The following is a 19,808-nucleotide window of genomic DNA, read 5'->3' on the forward strand; positions in this document are numbered from 1 at the left end:
TTCGCGCAAATGTTCGCCAAAAATTAAGATATTTTAATTTTTGGTGAACATTTGCGGGAACTGTTCGTGCGTGTATGGCGAAATAGCTCATAATCGTAGTAATTTCTGAACGGAACACACGTGCGCGGAAAAGTAAAATGGACAATAAAAAATGTCTGAGTGAATTTATTGAAATGTATAAAGCAAAGATTATTGTAATAGAATTAAAAAGAATAATGATTATGCGACTTTAATCGAAAAATTAAAAGAAGTAGATCCTGATGCCACAAAGGATACAGTTATAAAAAAAATAAGTAGTTTGCGGGCGCAATACAATAAAATGTTGCCTTGCTCATACGAACGAAATTTTTAAAATCATTTTGTGACGTGAATTCCAGTTTTTTAATAAGCTCACTTTGTCCAAGAACTGCTCGTTTTTTAAACCATTCTTTGCACCAAATTCTGTTTTTACGATCTTCTCTCTTTTTTTTAAGCTTAATTGCCACAGCGAGCAATATTGCTGCAGCACAATTGTTGTCTGTATTCATCGCTGTCTGAAAGAGAACTAGTGATGGAACGATATTTCGCTATTGGCGATTGCATCGCCGCTATTGACAAATCGCTAATAGCTGTAGCTATTTCAATCCAAATATATCAGTGATTGGCGATTTTCCTTCATTCGATTCTTTTGAATGACAATCACCTCTGGCAGAATATCGCCAATAGCGATTATAGCGATTGGCGATTTTCCTTCAGCGTGAAATTCTAATACTAATAGTGATAGCGGCGATGCAATCATCGATAGTGAAATATCGTTCATTACTACTCATCTGTGTGCTTTACTTTACGACTGAGTAAAAAAGTTTATTGGATACAAAAAGGAACAATTTTCTCGAAAATTGGAAAAAAATATAGGCAACGTTTTACAAGACGGTCCACCACCAAATTTTTATCGAAAATTATCAAAGGTGGTATCAAAAGACGCGTCTCGACCTCCGTTTTAAGAATCGGAAATCAAAAATTTTATTTCTGTCGAAAGTTATTTACAAAAAACCGTAAAATGACCCCTAGGGGATCAAAACTTAATTAAAACGGAGGTTGAGACGCGTCTTTTGATACGATCTTTGTTAAATTTCGATAAAAATCAGGTGGTGCACCGTCTTGTAAAACGTTACCGAAACTAATGCATGTGTTACTCATAAGTTAATACTTCTAGGCTGTAGCCGTTAAGAGTTTTATAAAATTTGTGTTTTTGATGAAAAATAAAAGAATTATAGAAACATATATCACTCGTCTTATTGTAAACAGATTAACTCAAAATTTAAGTTTTTTGGGAGAATGCAATTCAAGTTTGTTAAATGGTTTGTATATGGTTGAATTCTCCGGTTAATTTCTAGGGCACTGCAGTGGGTGGCTAATTTTCTGCTAAAGAATATTTTTATAATAGTTTGAAGAATTTGCTATATTTTTTCTCTGTATTTTTCATTAAAACTTTATTCACTTTACTATTCAAATATTATGCAGCCAAATACAACTTTCAGAATAAATTCATACGGAGTATTCCTGAATACATCGGTGTAGTATAATTTAGTAAATAAATCATATTTTTATGGTGTTACATATACAGATTTATTTCGGGTTGATTCATCTTAAAAATCAAACCATTTTCAATTAGCAAAATTTATAAAACAAAGATGCATAGACATCTATTTCAGCTAGTTTCATCTCATTGAGTGTAATACGAGTCTGAACATATTGTCGTCAGCCAGTTAATAATATATATCATAACATCTCAGAAAATTAGAATTTCACATTACATCAGTTTACAATAAAAAGTACATATTTTTTTCTTTTTGTTCCAATTTTGGTTCATATTCTGTATACTAAATTAAATTAATGTATAACATTCAATCTACTCCGGTAAATAAACTTAAAATTCGTTTTTTTTTATCCAAGTATAAAAATAATTTCAGATTCGCTTATTAAAGATAAGTTAAAGCGATCGCCATAGCTATAAAAAATAGCCATATCTATATTCACTGATAGCTCAAAATCGCTATATCGCCCATCATATCTTCTGTATAGAATCGCTTGTTAAAATATAGCGATCGCTATAGCTATAAAAAAGAGCCGCGATTCAAAAATAGCCATATCTATTTTCACTGATAGCTCAAAATCGCCATATCGTCCATCACTAAAGAGAACTAATGTTCGGCCAAAGCTGCGAACAAGATTGCGGAATGTTCGCGGAAATGTTCGTGTCGTGTATTTGGCGCTTTACTCTGTGTGGGCACCAGGGCCGGATTAACAAGTAGGCAGAATAGGCAGTTGCCTGGGGCCCCCAAATGAAAAAGACTTCTAAAATTTTCTTACAAACATAAAATTCTAGAGAGTGAAAGAAAAATGTGGTCAGAACTGAAAATAAATGTTACTCAAATAAATAAAACTCAATTGACCGCGTTCAAAAGGCGACGACCGACGAACTAGACAAGGTTCCTAAAAAGGACATTTCCGACTCATTTGACAAATTGAGCGTGCAAAGGGTATCGAAGTGAAAGGAGAGTATATTGAATAATAAAAAAGAATTATCTCAAACTGTACACTGGTTGTTTTTATTTTGAAAAATTTCGATTATTTTTGGAACAGAGGGTGTAGAAGCCTTCAATCGGAAATTTCCACTAGAATGATGAATGAGTTAATGTTTAATGATGGATGAAAAATAAATGAATGTATTGTAACGAATTTGGGGATTTCCTGATATTTTTTGTACGGATCGTAGGAAGAGAGTTTAGTTTCATTCCGTGAAAAGTTCAATGATTTCGAGGAAAACACAAAACAATTATTACCTGGTATAGGTTATACAGAAATCGTAAAACGTACTCGTCGTAGAAAAAACAACCTAATGGCGGAAATGCTTTAGAAGTAGAATTTTTGCCTCGCAATGATTTTAGGACAAAAGGTTTCTTCGAAATCATCGACTATCTTTACAGCGAAATCAAACGACGTGCGAAAGTGTATATGGAAGTTTCAGAGAGATTTGCATTTCTCATCAACTTTTCTCTAAGTGATGGAGACCGCCTCGAAGCTATAAATAACTTAGTTCGTTTTTATTCTAGAGATTTGGAAGAATTTTTTATTGAAATGAAACAACTCCAAATTTACGTGAACTCCAGATACACTGATGCACAAAAAACTCATAGTCATTTGTATAAGATTCTAATGGAAGATCAATTAGCCAATGTATTTCCAAACACAGAAATAGCTCTTGGGATTTTTTTAACATTAATGATCACAAATTGTTCTGCCGAACGATCCTTCTCGCAATTAAAAAGAATCAAAGCTGCTGAAAGAGCTACAACGCGACTTTGCATTGAGTCAGATTTATTGAACAAAATCGATATTGATGATATAATTGATGATTTTGCAGAAAACAAATGCAGAACGCGACATGTTTAAGATGTAGATAGTAATTTTATTGATATTGTTACATTGTGGCAATAAAATTTGTATGAAAGATATAAGTTTGTATTTTTTAATCGAAAAACGAAGGGAACGGATGTGAAAAAAAGGCCCCCAAATTGATGGTTTCCCAGGGCCCCGTTGAGGGTTAATTTGGCCCTGGTGAGCACGCGCAGTGTTCAATTAAATGACTGAGTGAGGTGGCGTTCAGTGATGCCAACTCTTTACTGGGAAATTCCTCGAAATTGCAAATTGCGAATTTTTTGGTTTGGTGAATTCTTATTTCCGATTGTGTTCTTTTTATTTAAAATTTTTTTTTTTTTCGAATATCAAATTCTTCCTAATGAAGTGTTATATTTGATAAATTTTGCTATTAATTTCAGCTGAGTAAGAAGAATTGATTTATAAAAATTGATTCACCAATTTAGATTTGCAAAAGGGAATGGAAATGGCAGAACATACTAAACATGTGTATACCGCTGTTCGAATTTAACGAAAAGGGTCGGGTCTGCTTTTGAACGTTTTTTATTATGTGGATACCGTGCTTTAACTTGGAGACGATAATTAGGCCAAGATATATCGCTACAGAAATTAGTGACATATGGCACAGCGTTGAAACTGATTTGTATTCAAACCAAATTTGGTAGAAGACGAGAAATCGTTTCAATACATAAATAAATACATATAAAGCGCGATAAACTCTGAAGAGATTTTAGGCCCAGCTTCTCTTCCAATTTGTGGTGTGCTGCTTTTAATTTTACCTACAAATTGGCGGGACGGGACCTACTTGTTTCATGCCGACTCAGAACGGCATCTGCAAGGTGGATGAGTTTTCACTGAGAGCTTTTCATGGCAGAAATACACTCTGAGTGCATGCCAAACACTGCCGAGGGGCGACCCCGTTTAGAAACATTTTCTTCTAATTGAAAAACTTGTTTCTAAAATTTTGATATTGTTTTTCCCGGGGAGAGAACCCAGGATCTTCGGTGTGGTAGGTGGAGCACGCTACCATTACACCACGGCGGCCACGTTGAGATCGTCAAGTAAAAAGCCTCTTCCAAAACTTTATTTTGGCTACTACCTACCAAATGCAACCGTGTGGCTGTTGTTACACGCTCACACAAATGTTATCACGTCACAATTTCAGTGTTGTGTCTACAATTCATATATTGGTATGTGTTGTATAAAAATGTTTCTGTTTAACAATGCGTTTGCATTCATGCTTAGCTAAATTTTAGTTCTAGTAAATGTTGTTTATATTAAAGAGAAAAAAATATGACTCACTGAGAGCTACAGGGTCGACGAATTGCATATATAAATCTACATATGTGTGTACATATGTATTTGGGTATTAGAGCTGAACGATTTATATTTACTTTCGGGGCTAATATCAGTAGGAATTTTGAAAATCATTCAGCGTATTAAGAGCCGTTTTTCGATCTTTGATGTAATCCGGAATGAGACGGTCTTAATTTAAAAATAAAAGTACATTCTTTCTCTGTTACTTGGCATTAACACAGGTAGAGCGCGACTGTTTGTTTGCTGCATTCCTCGCCGGAGGTCCTGCGAATGCCATGCGGCCAGTGTCCCGTGATTGTGGCGTTGAACCTAAGGATTTCTTTCCCTGATCTATTTAGTTGGTCACATGTTCTTCTACTTTCGTTATTCGGCCAGGTATGCTTGGTACCGGCCACCGTGGTGTGATGGTAGCGTGCTCCGCCTACCACACCGAAGATCATGGGTTCACGCCCCGGGAAAAGCACCATCAAAAACTTTAGAAACAAGTTTTTTCAATTAGAGGAAAATTTTTCTAACGGGGTCGCCCCTCGGCAGTGTTTGGCAAGCACTCAGAGTGTATTTCTGCCATGAAAAGCTCTCAGTGAAAACTCATCGGCATAAAACAAGTAGGTCCGATCCCGCCAATTTGTAGGAAAAAAGAAATAGGAGCATGACGCAAGAGAATCCCGGCCTTAGATCTCTTCAGAGGTTATCGCGCCTTACATTTATTTATTTATTTATGCTGGGTTTACTTGCAGGTGTCCAAGGAGTACCAGACCGATAACTCCATGGATCTGCTATGTACGTTTAATTTGCTTGATATAAATGGATAAGGAATCTCGAATGCCTCAACAGCATCCAACAGTGACCCTGCCTTTGAAATTTCGTCTGCTTTCTCGTTGCCCTTAATGCTAATGTGACCTGGTACCTATATAAGAGTTGTTTTGCGAAGTTAGCTGCGCCTTGAAGCGTTCTCTTGGAGCTGCTGACAGCCGTAGACGAAGTGATGAGGGAGTTAAGCGCCATGAGACCTCCGACATGAACTTCCGCTTGGAAGATACTAGCAAAGTTAAGACGACGTATAGACAGTGACACAGATGCTTACACAATACAACCGGTCCCACACCGCCGCCCATTCAGGAACCGTGCAATAAAAAGTAAAATTTCGCCTTTCGCACCCGTCTCCCCAGCAGTTCCCTCTTGAGGGAACTTAACCTTATGGCACCTCTCAAAACTTAGTGGTATCGTGTGATAATCTGATGAAGGAGCCTTCTGAGAATACTACTGTGGCCATACTGCCTCGAGTTCCAACAGTCAGACTCACGAAGTCTTACTAGCGAACAAGTTGCGGTTTCTTGTGTGTGAAGGTTCAGGGGTTGCTGGTTTAGAAACAAATTTAGTGCACCAGTTGGACACGACATCTTTTTAATATTGCACTGTTTGTCTATGGCCATCCATCATGCCGTATATAGCCACATCAAAAGTTTAGGTTTTAGTCCCCAGTTTCTGCTGACGAGAGTAGACGTCTATGTAAGTCATTTCGGCACTACGTTCTTTATTAGATTTCCAGCTAAGTTTGCTGACTATATTAACGCCCAGATACTTGACTCTCGTAGACAGAGAGGGGGCAGTACCATTTAGAGAAAACAGTCGAAACTGTGATATATTGTTCTTGTTAGTAACCAGTATCAGCTAGGGTTTACGTTAATGCCGCTTTTGGCTGCTCAGACGTAAGGCCTTCGAAGCGCTCTTTTTAGTGTTTCAACTAATGTCGATGGGAATATATCTGATTCAACGATTACGACATCGTGTGAATATGCGACTTCCTTCACTTCATTTTTATTAATCTCCACTAGAATCTCGTTCAGCGCGATCACACACAGAAGCGAAGAGAGAAATCTTGAGGAGTTCCTCTGCTCACAAGGGTAGCTGTAACCAAACCCATGTTGGCTTGTATTACCCTATTGAGCTTATGGAGGGTAAATCGGTGGACCTGACCTTCATGTACGCATAGAAAGCTTAAGGCATTCTAGGACCGACCTAATGTGGATATCTAAGGCCTTTTCAGAACCTTCAGCTAATTAGTTTATAATCTTTAGCGTATTCATGTGGTTATAACCATTTTCCAACTTTGAGGCATCCAGGTTAGAGATATGCTCGTTCTATATGACCTTTCCAGCCAGAGAATAATAGGCTCACCAAGTTACTGGGGTATCACCGGATTCGGAGTGATACCGTTTTCCCTGTTAATGACTATGTGTAACGAGGAGGACAAAATGCAGTAACAGTCCCGATATGAACGGGATCGGTGTTAAATATTTACACCCCTGTTCATCTCTATTATGTATATTATATGCAGTATTTGCACGAGTTTTCCCAATTACGAGAGAAATACCTAACCAATGGGAGACTTAGAAAAGCATCAGATGAGTTTTTATTGAAACGAATTGTACAACAACGCAATTTCTTCAAGAGGATATACAAAATATCCAATGATTTGTTAATAGTTTAAATGGGTGTTGGGCAATATCGAAATAATGTACAATAAGTATGTAAAACATACGTACGTATGTACATTAGGGTGACATTTATTTTTAAACTAACTATATGTATATTACCCGGTCGGATCGATCATTCTCCTAAGTGTTCCCAACATAAATTAGGGCAAGAAGCAAAACGATATGTTAAAGAATGTTTTATGGAACAGGGCGGTCCAGTTTAATTTTTCGGAAAAAAGCAGCCCAAATTAAAACCTGGGCTACCTAAGTACCGAATTTCAAGCGAATCCAAACATAAATTTCAACTTTTTTCGTAGATCAAACTTTGCGAGGTGGGTTTCGTCGAAAGCTGCACTCACCCAATCACTTTGTTGGTGGTATTTGGTTCAGACGTACACAAAAACACACTGTGGCAGGGAGTTGTACCAAGATGCAACATTGGAGGGAAACTGTAACCAGCCGCTGATTGATGGAAGGGATGAAAGGTGTAGGATAGATGGATAGCGTCCGAATGCCGGAGGAATCGGTACGCATGCAGCGGAAGACGGGCGAACGGGTTTCAGTTAACGGACACCTTGCTGTTGCTGGTGTACTCGGTGAGCGGTGACTGGGTTACCAACTGATAACATAGTGCTCTACCCACGAGTAGAGGGATTTTGCGATGGTTGGACTGATATCCTGGTGGTGTGCTGACTCCACTCGATGAAGCAGTGGAGAGATTTCCAAGCAACCAGTGCCCTACCACTGCAGTGGTAGATGAAATCAATACCCGGTGAGTCGTACATGGCTGCCAGTGGATATGATTGGGAAACCGGCGATCATGAATAAGGTGGATCGATTCCCAAGCAACCGATGATTGGTGAATTTGATACACGGCGAGTCGTAGCTGACTAATCGGTGGATAGGATTGGTGAGACGGCGATAGCGAATCGGGATCGATTCCCAAGTAACTGGTGGTTGGTGCGTTAGGTTAGGTTAGGTTAGGTGGTAGCTGCCCTGATGAGGGTAGCTCACTTGGACAACACGAAGGTCCTTTGTGATACCACATACACCAAAAATAACGGTGACTTAGATCTAGTTACTTAGAGAATCGTTGGGTAGCAACGATAAAGCTCCCAATGATACCGATCTCAACTTTGGATAAATCCTCGGGAGATCCAAGTGAGTCGCGCCCGAAGTACTTTCGCCTAGTTCTGGCAAAAGCTGGGCAATCAAGCATAAAGTGATTTGGTGATTCCACCTCATCATCCTCCATACAGCTGCTGCAGGATGGAGTTTCCAGTATATTGAAACGTACCGCATGGATACCCATGGGAAAGTGCCCTGTCAATACCCCAATGAGCCTTAGTGAACCCAATTATTTCAGCAGACCTCCTGCCATCCACTTTCGGCCAGAAAGATCTTGCTAGCCTGCAAAACGTGGTGTCCGCCCAACGTTTGCTGAGCTGACTCGAGGCCCAGCTATGGAGGAGCAATCCACAGGTGGCCAGCGGAATCCCAAAATCCCTACAGCCATATTCATCCGGCTCAGTTGTACCGATGCGGGCTAAGAGATCCGCTTGACAGTTGTGGTTCGTGCGTTCTAACCATATTATAGGTCACGCCTTCGATTCCTTATCAAATGCAAATTGTTTCTACTTAAGTATGAATCGTTAAAAACAGTTTGAGAAGTTTTCGCAATCGCTTTAAGGCGACTGTTGCGCGAATGAAATTCTTGTAAGTGATTGCTTGCATTTTGCCAGTGCATTCTCATTCGCTTGCTCATCGCTGTTACAGTGAGATAGTATGTAGTGGAAACTATATGAATGTGGGCTGGTGAAGCTACTTAAAGCGGCATTACAACTTGAAATAAAACAAGTAAAGGTGTCTAAGTTCGGGTGTAACCAAACATTATATACTCAGCGTGAGCTTCAATTGTACATTTCATTTCAGATAAATTACTTTTCTACATAACACGTGGCACCGCCCGTTTAAAAGAAATTCTTCCCATTTCCTCTTACAATAAAACTTGATAAGTGAAATATCATTGATTCAAAACTATTTTTTGCTAAGTGGTCTTTAACCGATCCCGTCCATTTTTACTATAAATATTTCCTACTATAGGGAACATTTGTGTAAATAATTTTATTACGATCCTATAATTTTTTTTCGAGTTATGGCTCCCGAAACATAGAAAATTGCTTAGTCATAAAAGGGACGGTGCCACGCCCATTTTTTTAAATTTGAAGTTTTTCTTTTTTTTGTTATAAATCCACTTTGGAAATGAAATTCTATTGATATAAAGGTCTTTTTTGCAAAGATATAGCTTATTTTATTCGTCCATGACCCTTTTAAAAATCTTTTATATAAAAGTGGGCGTGGTCCTTAACCGATTTCGTTAATTTTTCTTCAAAGCATTCCTCATAGTAAAGGCAACTTCTCTGCCTAATTTTGTTATGATTGGTTTAACGATTTTTGATTTATGATTAATAATATTTGTAAAATTGATTTTATCACAAGTGGGCGGTGCCACGCCCATTTTAAATTTTTTTTTTTTTTCAAATTTTTATCAAGAGTCTCAATGTCAGTCCACACGTCAAATTTCAACATTCTAGGTGTATTATTTACTAAATAATCAGGTTTTTTGTGTTTTCCAAAATGTTATATATATAAAAAGTGGGCGTGGTCCGTCCGTCTGTCCGTCCGTTAACACGACAGATATCTTCACCAAATTCGGTATACGGGCTTATCTGGACCCAGAATAGATTGGTGTTTAAAATGAGCGAAATCGGATGATAGCCACGCCCACTTTTTCGATATCGAAAATTTTGAAAAATGGAAAAAATGAGATAACTCAAAAACGAATACCGCTAAGCTAATGAAATTTGGTAGGTGGATTGGTTTTATGACGCAAACAAAAATTCCAAAAATGTTTGGAATATGGGCGTGGCACCACCCACATTTACCAGGAATTGGATTTGGATTTTAAGCCCGCCATAACCCGCAAGGTAAATGTAAATTTGTATGCCACTTAAAAACCAAAAAAAACAGTGGTTACATTCTGCAATAAATAATATCGCTGTCAAAACTCTTGCTCGAAGCAAAAAAGAATTTCTCTGTATGTAGTAGTACTGTGTAACGCAGTTAGTGATTTGAGTAGCGCAAATTGCACGCAGAGCATTGACACAGTCTAATGTAGAAAGCCGATTTAAAAATATTAAAAAAAAAACGGAACAGCTGTGATCAATTCAAAGCAACTCCATCTGTGTTGAACTCACTTTGCCTATCAGTCAGGAAAATCCACGGTGACGGCAATTCATAGCCTCACGTAAAAAATTGAAAAGGCTTGCGAGTCTAAAAACATTGCCCTTTGATCTTTTATTGACATATCAGGGACCTTTGATAACACGACACATTAAGTATCGAACAAGCTTTTATTGGAAGGGATATCAGCCCAATGATCATTCCCTGGGTGTTATCCATGCCAAAGAGAAGAAAAATCAGTTTTGAGTTGGGCAAATCAATGAAGTCGATTGTGACCACTAGGGAATGCCCTCAAGGGGGTGTGCTCTGCCTCCTCTTGTAGACCTTAGTCATAGATGACCTCTTTCAGGTTCTGAAATGCAGATGACTTAACAGGGATGCACGAAAACAAAATTTCCATTAGCATGCAACAAGCCCTGCGCATCGTAGAAAAGTGGTGTGATACCAAAGGAATGTAACTATGTACATCCTAAAAACACTGTGCAAGTGCCTTTTATACTGAGAAGAAAACTATCCATGTTAGAACCCTCCCTAGGTGGCATCAAAATCCGATATTCAATGGAAGCAAAATAACTTCGAGCTACACTGGACAGAACCCACCCTCATTTAGATGATACCTTAAACAAAGCTGCAAGAGATTTCTTCGTCTGCACTTGGCTCTAATGGTTTACTGGACATTTTATACTGTTGTGATACGGGATTTCTTATGAATTTTCTTATTACTTTCATCTGCCGTGTCATGTTCCCGCTCTTTAGCTCAGAGATATTTTGAAGTCTTAGTGCAGCGAGTATTGCCTCTTTCTCTATTAGAATACGGAAGGGACTAAGTGCATCAGCAGGGGAAGTTCTCATCGCACCCGTAATGCCAATACAAACTCGTCGATACAGTTTGCTTAATTTTGTTGTTCTTATTATTTGCGTGGTCTTCGGCAACCAAACTAAGGAAGCAAAGGTGGATGCATTGCAGTTCTAAATGATAAAAAAAATAATGTAAGGCGCGATAACCTCCGAAGAGATTTTAGGCCGAGCTTCTCTTCCAATTTGCGTCGTGCTCCTCTTGATTTTCCCTACAAATTGGCCAGACGGGACCTACATGTTTTATGCCGACTCCGAACGGCATCTGTAAGGCAGATGAGTTTTCACTGAGAGCTTTTCATGGCAGAAATACACTCGGAGCGCTTGCCAAACACTGCCGAGGGGCGACCCCGCTTAGAAAAATTTTCTTCTAAATGATATGGAAGCTATAAACAAGGTTTTGTTAGGATGGGTTCCCGGGCATCAGGGATATGAATGAAATAAATAGGCATACTACCGAGACAAGCAGGGTGCTTTAGCAGTATTCAATGTTGCAGAGCCCTTTCTGTGGACTTACACTAGGAAACCATAAGTAACTGAGGAAACTATAAGTAACTGGTTAACTAAGCCGTTCAGATGACAGTAGATTAAATACCCAGGGCAAAGGCAGGCCAAATTGTTTTTACTCCCAGCAACGGGAATATCAGCCAAACTCATTAATCTAAACAAAGAGGACTTACGAACTCGAACTGGGTGGTCTACAATATCACCTAAGTAAGTTAAATCTATCCGAAGCACAAATCTGTCGCTTTTGTGAGGTGGAGGATAAAAGGCATCTGTCAATGTATCGCTCTAGAAAGGCCAATACACTCCCATCTAGATGGCGTGACTCTTAATTCCAAATTTGATTTCTTGGACTCTATTACTAAGGAAACTGGTGGTGTGGCGTATCACTTTAACGGCGACAGCGCACACTGGTCGGTCTTATATGGAGTTGGTAGCCAAAAATACTTCCAGTAGAGAAGTCACGGCTTTACAAATATGTGAGAATTATTTTTTCATAAAATTGGTGCGCGTGATACCTTCATACCGACCCACAACCACCCACTTTCACCGCATGCATATAAAAAGTAAGTAGATGTGTGGGGGAAAGTGGTAGGATGTGTCTATCGCAAATACATTGTTTAATAGGATTAAATAAATAAATTAAAGTTATTAAAAGATCTTGCCTAACAATAACAAAACAACAAACACATACAAAAGTTTACATTTGCATATCGTCGACTGGATAAAATAAAAAATGTCGTATGTTACATGTGAGCACATATAACATACGACAATAATTTATCAGTGTGACGCTATCAAAAAGCTGTCGTAAAACATAGTTAGTGGCAGAAAGTGGCAGTTGATATTAACACTTTAGAATCTTTTTTAATAATAATAAGATATAAGTCCCAACGTGAGGATCGGTGAGGAACCCAACTAAAACTTTAGCCGAAATTGATGTGCAAATAAACACTAATATAGGCACTGGTGAAATTTTAAATAACAAAAAAGAACACAACAAGCTAAAGACACTAAAATTATTTCAAAAAGAAGTAAATATCTTTGAATTCAATACTCATTTTTATTTATTTCAATAAAATGATAGTTGATATATTTTTAAATAGCTTAAACCTGCACTTTATTTTTTACTTGCTCACACTGCAAAAACCAACTAATACCACAACCTCACTTTTGAAGCTATTCTTAAAGAGTACAGTTCGAATACAACAAAAACAAATATACCTTTTAAAAGGCTGTTCTAATAGATATACTAACGACACATTTGGTGACAAACTTTTCGCTTTGATTTTTTTATTTTTGCCCTATGGAACCTACCACTGTGCAGCGCACAAAAAATTGCGCTATTACCCAACACTAAACAAACCAGAATAATGCGTCAGTTTTGTTTATTGTGCATTTTAAATGACTTGACTTTATTGTAGTGTTTTGTATGCATTTTTCTTTATACTCATAAATATCTTTCTAGCGTTTTGGCTTCTTTTGCTGGTGAAACCTCAACAATTGGCCGGTTAGACTATTGTCTTTGGGCACCAAGCCCCCCTCTTTTAAGTCCCGCCCCATCTTTTGCATATCAAGACCAACTGTGAAATCGAATTGTTTTGTACATAAGTATGTGTGTATGTATATGCGTGCGTAGGCTAATGACACGTACAAAAATACTTAAAAATTTAGTGGGAGTGACAATAGCATGGACGAACAAACAGATAAACAAGCAAAGCCGTAAGCTGTCATAGGAGAAAATGCGCCGTCTTAGTTGGCAATAGAATGCTTTTAGAAACATTTTCTTCTAATTGAAAAACTTGTTTCTAAAATTTTGATATTGTTTTTCCCGGGGAGAGAACCCAGGATCTTCGGTGTGGTAGGTGGAGCACGCTACCATTACACCACGGCGGCCACGTTGAGATCGTCAAGTAAAAAGCCTCTTCCAAAACTTTATTTTGGCTACTACCTACCAAATGCAACCGTGTGGCTGTTGTTACACGCTCACACAAATGTTATCACGTCACAATTTCAGTGTTGTGTCTACAATTCATATATTGGTATGTGTTGTATAAAAATGTTTCTGTTTAACAATGCGTATGAATGCAAACGCTAAATTTTAGTTCTAGTAAATGTTGTTTATATTAAAGAGAAAAAAATATGACTCACTGAGAGCTACAGGGTCGACGAATTGCATATATAAATCTACATATGTGTGTACATATGTATTTGGGTATTAGAGCTGAACGATTTATATTTACTTTCGGGGCTAATATCAGTAGGAATTTTGAAAATCATTCAGCGTATTAAGAGCCGTTTTTCGATCTTTGATGTAATCCGGAATGAGACGGTCTTAATTTAAAAATAAAAGTACATTCTTTCTCTGTTACTTGGCATTAACACAGGTAGAGCGCGACTGTTTGTTTGCTGCATTCCTCGCCGGAGGTCCTGCGAATGCCATGCGGCCAGTGTCCCGTGATTGTGGCGGTGAACCTAAGGATTTCTTTCCCTGATCTATTTAGTTGGTCACATGTTCTTCTACTTTCGTTATTCGGCCAGGTATGCTTGGTACCGGCCACCGTGGTGTGATGGTAGCGTGCTCCGCCTACCACACCGAAGATCATGGGTTCACGCCCCGGGAAAGCACCATCAAAAACTTTAGAAACAAGTTTTTTCAATTAGAGGAAAATTTTTCTAACGGGGTCGCCCCTCGGCAGTGTTTGGCAAGCACTCAGAGTGTATTTCTGCCATGAAAAGCTCTCAGTGAAAACTCATCGGCATAAAACAAGTAGGTCCGATCCCGCCAATTTGTAGGAAAAAAGAAATAGGAGCAAGACGCAAGAGAATCCCGACCTTAGATCTCTTCAGAGGTTATCGCGCCTTACATTTATTTATTTATTTATGCTGGGTTTACTTGCAGGTGTCCAAGGAGTACCAGACCGATAACTCCATGGATCTGCCATGTACGTTTAATTTGCTTGATATAAATGGATGAGGAATCTCGAATGCCTCAACAGCATCCAACAGTGACCCTGCCTTTGAAATTTCGTCTGCCTTCTCGTTGCCCTTAATGCTAATGTGACCTGGTACCTATATAAGAGTTGTTTTGCGAAGTTAGCTGCGCCTTGAAGCGTTCTCTTGGAGCTGCTGACAGCCGTAGACGAAGTGATGAGGGAGTTAAGCGCCATGAGACCTCCGACATGAACTTCCGCTTGGAAGATACTAGCAAAGTTAAGACGACGTATAGACAGTGACACAGATGCTTACACAATACAACCGGTCCCACACCGCCGTCCATTCAGGAACCGTGCAATAAAAAGTAAAATTTCGCCTTTCGCACCCGTCTCCCCAGCAGTTCCCTCTTGAGGGAACTTAACCTTATGGCACCTCTCAAAACTTAGTGGTATCGTGTGATAATCTGATGAAGGAGCCTTCTGAGAATACTACTGTGGCCATACTGCCTCGAGTTCCAACAGTCAGACTCACGAAGTCTTACTAGCGAACAAGTTGCGGTTTCTTGTGTGTGAAGGTTCAGGGGTTGCTGGTTTAGAAACAAATTTAGTGCACCAGTTGGACACGACATCTTTTTAATATTGCACTGTTTGTCTATGGCCATCCATCATGCCGTATATAGCCACATCAAAAGTTTAGGTTTTAGTCCCCAGTTTCTGCTGACGAGAGTAGACGTCTATGTAAGTCATTTCGGCACTACGTTCTTTATTAGATTTCCAGCTAAGTTTGCTGACTATATTAACGCCCAGATACTTGACTCTCGTAGACAGAGAGGGGGCAGTACCATTTAGAGAAAACAGTCGAAACTGTGATATATTGTTCTTGTTAGTAACCAGTATCAGCTAGGGTTTACGTTAATGCCGCTTTTGGCTGCTCAGACGTAAGGCCTTCGAAGCGCTCTTTTTAGTGTTTCAACTAATGTCGATGGGAATATATCTGATTCAACGATTACGACATCGTGTGAATATGCGACTTCCTTCACTTCATTTTTATTAATCTCCACTAGAATCTCGTTCAGCGCGATCACACACAGAAGCGAAGAGAGAAATCTTGAGGAGTTCCTCTGCTCACAAGGGTAGCTGTAACCAAACCCATGTTGGCTTGTATTACCCTATTGAGCTTATGGAGGGTAAATCGGTGGACCTGACCTTCATGTACGCATAGAAAGCTTAAGGCATTCTAGGACCGACCTAATGTGGATATCTAAGGCCTTTTCAGAACCTTCAGCTAATTAGTTTATAATCTTTAGCGTATTTATGTGGTTATAACCATTTTCCAACTTTGAGGCATCCAGGTTAGAGATATGCTCGTTCTATATGACCTTTCCAGCCAGAGAATAATAGGCTCACCAAGTTACTGGGGTATCACCGGATTCGGAGTGATACCGTTTTCCCTGTTAATGACTATGTGTAACGAGGAGGACAAAATGCAGTAACAGTCCCGATATGAACGGGATCGGTGTTAAATATTTACACCCCTGTTCATCTCTATTATGTATATTATATGCAGTATTTGCACGAGTTTTCCCAATTACGAGAGAAATACCTAACCAATGGGAGACTTAGAAAAGCATCAGATGAGTTTTTATTGAAACGAATTGTACAACAACGCAATTTCTTCAAGAGGATATACAAAATATTCAATGATTTGTTAATAGTTTAAATGGGTGTTGGGCAATATCGAAATAATGTACAATAAGTATGTAAAACATACGTATGTATGTACATTAGGGTGACATTTATTTTTAAACTAACTATATGTATATTACCCGGTCGGATCGATCATTCTCCTAAGTGTTCCCAACATAAATTAGGGCAAGAAGCAAAACGATATGTTAAAGAATGTTTTATGGAACAGGGCGGTCCAGTTTAATTTTTCGGAAAAAAGCAGCCCAAATTAAAACCTGGGCTACCTAAGTACCGAATTTCAAGCGAATCCAAACATAAATTTCAACTTTTTTCGTAGATCAAACTTTGCGAGGTGGGTTTCGTCGAAAGCTGCACTCACCCAATCACTTTGTTGGTGGTATTTGGTTCAGACGTACACAAAAACACACTGTGGCAGGGAGTTGTACCAAGATGCAACATTGGAGGGAAACTGTAACCAGCCGCTGATTAATGGAAGGGATGAAAGGTGTAGGATAGATGGATAGCGTCCGAATGCCGGAGGAATCGGTACGCATGCAGCGGAAGACGGGCGAACGGGTTTCAGTTGACGGACACCTTGCTGTTGCTGGTGTACTCGGTGAGCGGTGACTGGGTTACCAACTGATAACATAGTGCTCTACCCACGAGTAGAGGGATTTTGCGATGGTTGGACTGATATCCTGGGGGTGTGCTGACTCCACTCGATGAAGCAGTGGAGAGATTTCCAAGCAACCAGTGCCCTACCACTGCAGTGGTAGATGAAATCAATACCCGGTGAGTCGTACATGGCTGCCAGTGGATATGATTGGGAAACCGGCGATCATGAATAAGGTGGATCGATTCCCAAGCAACCGATGATTGGTGAATTTGATACACGGCGAGTCGTAGCTGACTAATCGGTGGATAGGATTGGTGAGACGGCGATAGCGAATCGGGATCGATTCCCAAGTAACTGGTGGTTGGTGCGTTAGGTTAGGTTAGGTTAGGTGGTAGCTGCCCTGATGAGGGTAGCTCACTTGGACAACACGAAGGTCCTTTGTGATACCACATACACCAAAAATAACGGTGACTTAGATCTAGTTACTTAGAGAATCGTTGGGTAGCAACGATAAAGCTCCCAATGATACCGATCTCAACTTTGGATAAATCCTCGGGAGATCCAAGTGAGTCGCGCCCGAAGTACTTTCGCCTAGTTCTGGCAAAAGCTGGGCAATCAAGCATAAAGTGATTTGGTGATTCCACCTCATCATCCTCCATACAGCTGCTGCAGGATGGAGTTTCCAGTATATTGAAACGTACCGCATGGATACCCATGGGAAAGTGCCCTGTCAATACCCCAATGAGCCTTAGTGAACCCAATTATTTCAGCAGACCTCTTGCCATCCACTTTCGGCCAGAAAGATCTTGCTAGCCTGCAAAACGTGGTGTCCGCCCAACGTTTGCTGAGCTGACTCGAGGCCCAGCTATGGAGGAGCAATCCACAGGTGGCCAGCGGAATCCCAAAATCCCTACAGCCATATTCATCCGGCTCAGTTGTACCGATGCGGGCTAAGAGATCCGCTTGACAGTTGTGGTTCGTGCGTTCTAACCATATTATAGATCACGTCTTCGATTCCTTATCAAATGCAAATTGTTTCTACTTAAGTATGAATCGTTAAAAACAGTTTGAGAAGTTTTCGCAATCGCTTTAAGGCGACTGTTGCGCGAATGAAATTCTTGTAAGTGATTACTTGCATTTTGCCAGTGCATTCTCATTCGCTTGCTCATCGCTGTTACAGTGGGATAGTATGTAGTGGAAACTATATGAATGTGGGCTGGTGAAGCTACTTAAAGCGGCATTACAACTTGAAATAAAACAAGTAAAGGTGTCTAAGTTCGGGTGTAACCAAACATTATATACTCAGCGTGAGCTTCAATTGTACATTTCATTTCAGATAAATTACTTTTCTACATAACACGTGGCACCGCCCGTTTAAAAAAAAAATCTTCCCATTTCCTCTTACAATAAAACTTGATAAGTGAAATATCATTGATTCAAAACTATTTTTTGCTAAGTTATAGCTTATTATTCTAGTCTACGACCCTTTTAAACTTGTTTTATATCTAAGTTGCCGTGGTCTTTAACCGATCCCGTCCATTTTTACTATAAATATTTCCTGCTATAGGGAACATTTGTGTAAACAATTTTATTACGATCCTATAATTTTTTTTCGAGTTATGGCTCCCGAAACATAGAAAATTGCTTAGTCATAAAAGGGACGGTGCCACGCCCATTTTTTTAAATTTGAAGTTTTTCTTTTTTTTGTTATAAATCCACTTTGGAAATGAAATTCTATTGATATAAAGGTCTTTTTTGCAAAGATATAGCTTATTTTATTCGTCCATGACCCTTTTAAAAATCTTTTATATAAAAGTGGGCGTGGTCCTTAACCGATTTCGTTAATTTTTCTTCAAAGCATTCCTCATAGTAAAGGCAACCTCTCTGCCTAATTTTGTTATGATTGGTTTAACGATTTTTGATTTATGATTAATAATATTTGTAAAATTGATTTTATCACAAGTGGGCGGTGCCACGCCCATTTTAAATTTCTTTTTTTTTAAAATTTTTATCAAGAGTCTCAATGTCATTCCACACGTCAAATTTCAACATTCTAGGTGTATTATTTACTAAATAATCAGGTTTTTTGTGTTTTCCAAAATGTTATATATATAAAAAGTGGGCGTGGTCCGTCCGTCTGTCCGTCCGTTAACACGACAGATATCTTCACCAAATTCGGTATACGGGCTTATCTGGACCCAGAATAGATTGGTGTTGAAAATGAGCGAAATCGGATGATAGCCACGCCCACTTTTTCGATATCGAAAATTTTGAAAAATGGAAAAAATGAGATAACTCAAAAACGAATACCGCTAAGCTAATGAAATTTGGTAGGTGGATTGGTTTTATGACGCAAACAAAAATTCCAAAAATGTTTGGAATATGGGCGTGGCACCACCCACATTTACCAGGAATTGGATTTGGATTTTAAGCCCGCCATAACCCGCAAGGTAAATGTAAATTTGTATGCCACTTAAAAACCAAAAAAAAACAGTGGTTACATTCTGCAATAAATAATATCGCTGTCAAAACTCTTGCTCGAAGCAAAAAAGCATTTCTCTGTATGTAGTAGTACTGTGTAACGCAGTTAGTGATTTGAGTAGCGCAAATTGCACGCAGAGCATTGACACAGTCTAATGTAGAAAGCCGATTTAAAAATATTAAAAAAAAAAACGGAACAGCTGTGATCAATTCAAAGCAACTCCATCTGTGTTGAACTCACTTTGCCTATCAGTCAGGAAAATCCACGGTGAC

At 39.1% G+C, this 19,808-nt stretch overlaps 1 protein-coding gene across 4 annotated transcripts in view; it reads right to left on the reverse strand.

Moving 5' to 3' along the window:
• drongo (Arf GTPase activating protein drongo) overlaps positions 1–19,808 on the reverse strand; it is a 275,048-nt gene that overhangs the window by 108,998 nt on the left and 146,242 nt on the right. The gene's annotated exons all lie outside the window — the stretch shown is intronic.

The sequence above is a fragment of the Eurosta solidaginis genome, chromosome 2 (genome assembly GCF_040869045.1).
Source record: "Eurosta solidaginis isolate ZX-2024a chromosome 2, ASM4086904v1, whole genome shotgun sequence".
Classification (NCBI taxonomy): domain Eukaryota; kingdom Metazoa; phylum Arthropoda; class Insecta; order Diptera; family Tephritidae; genus Eurosta; species Eurosta solidaginis.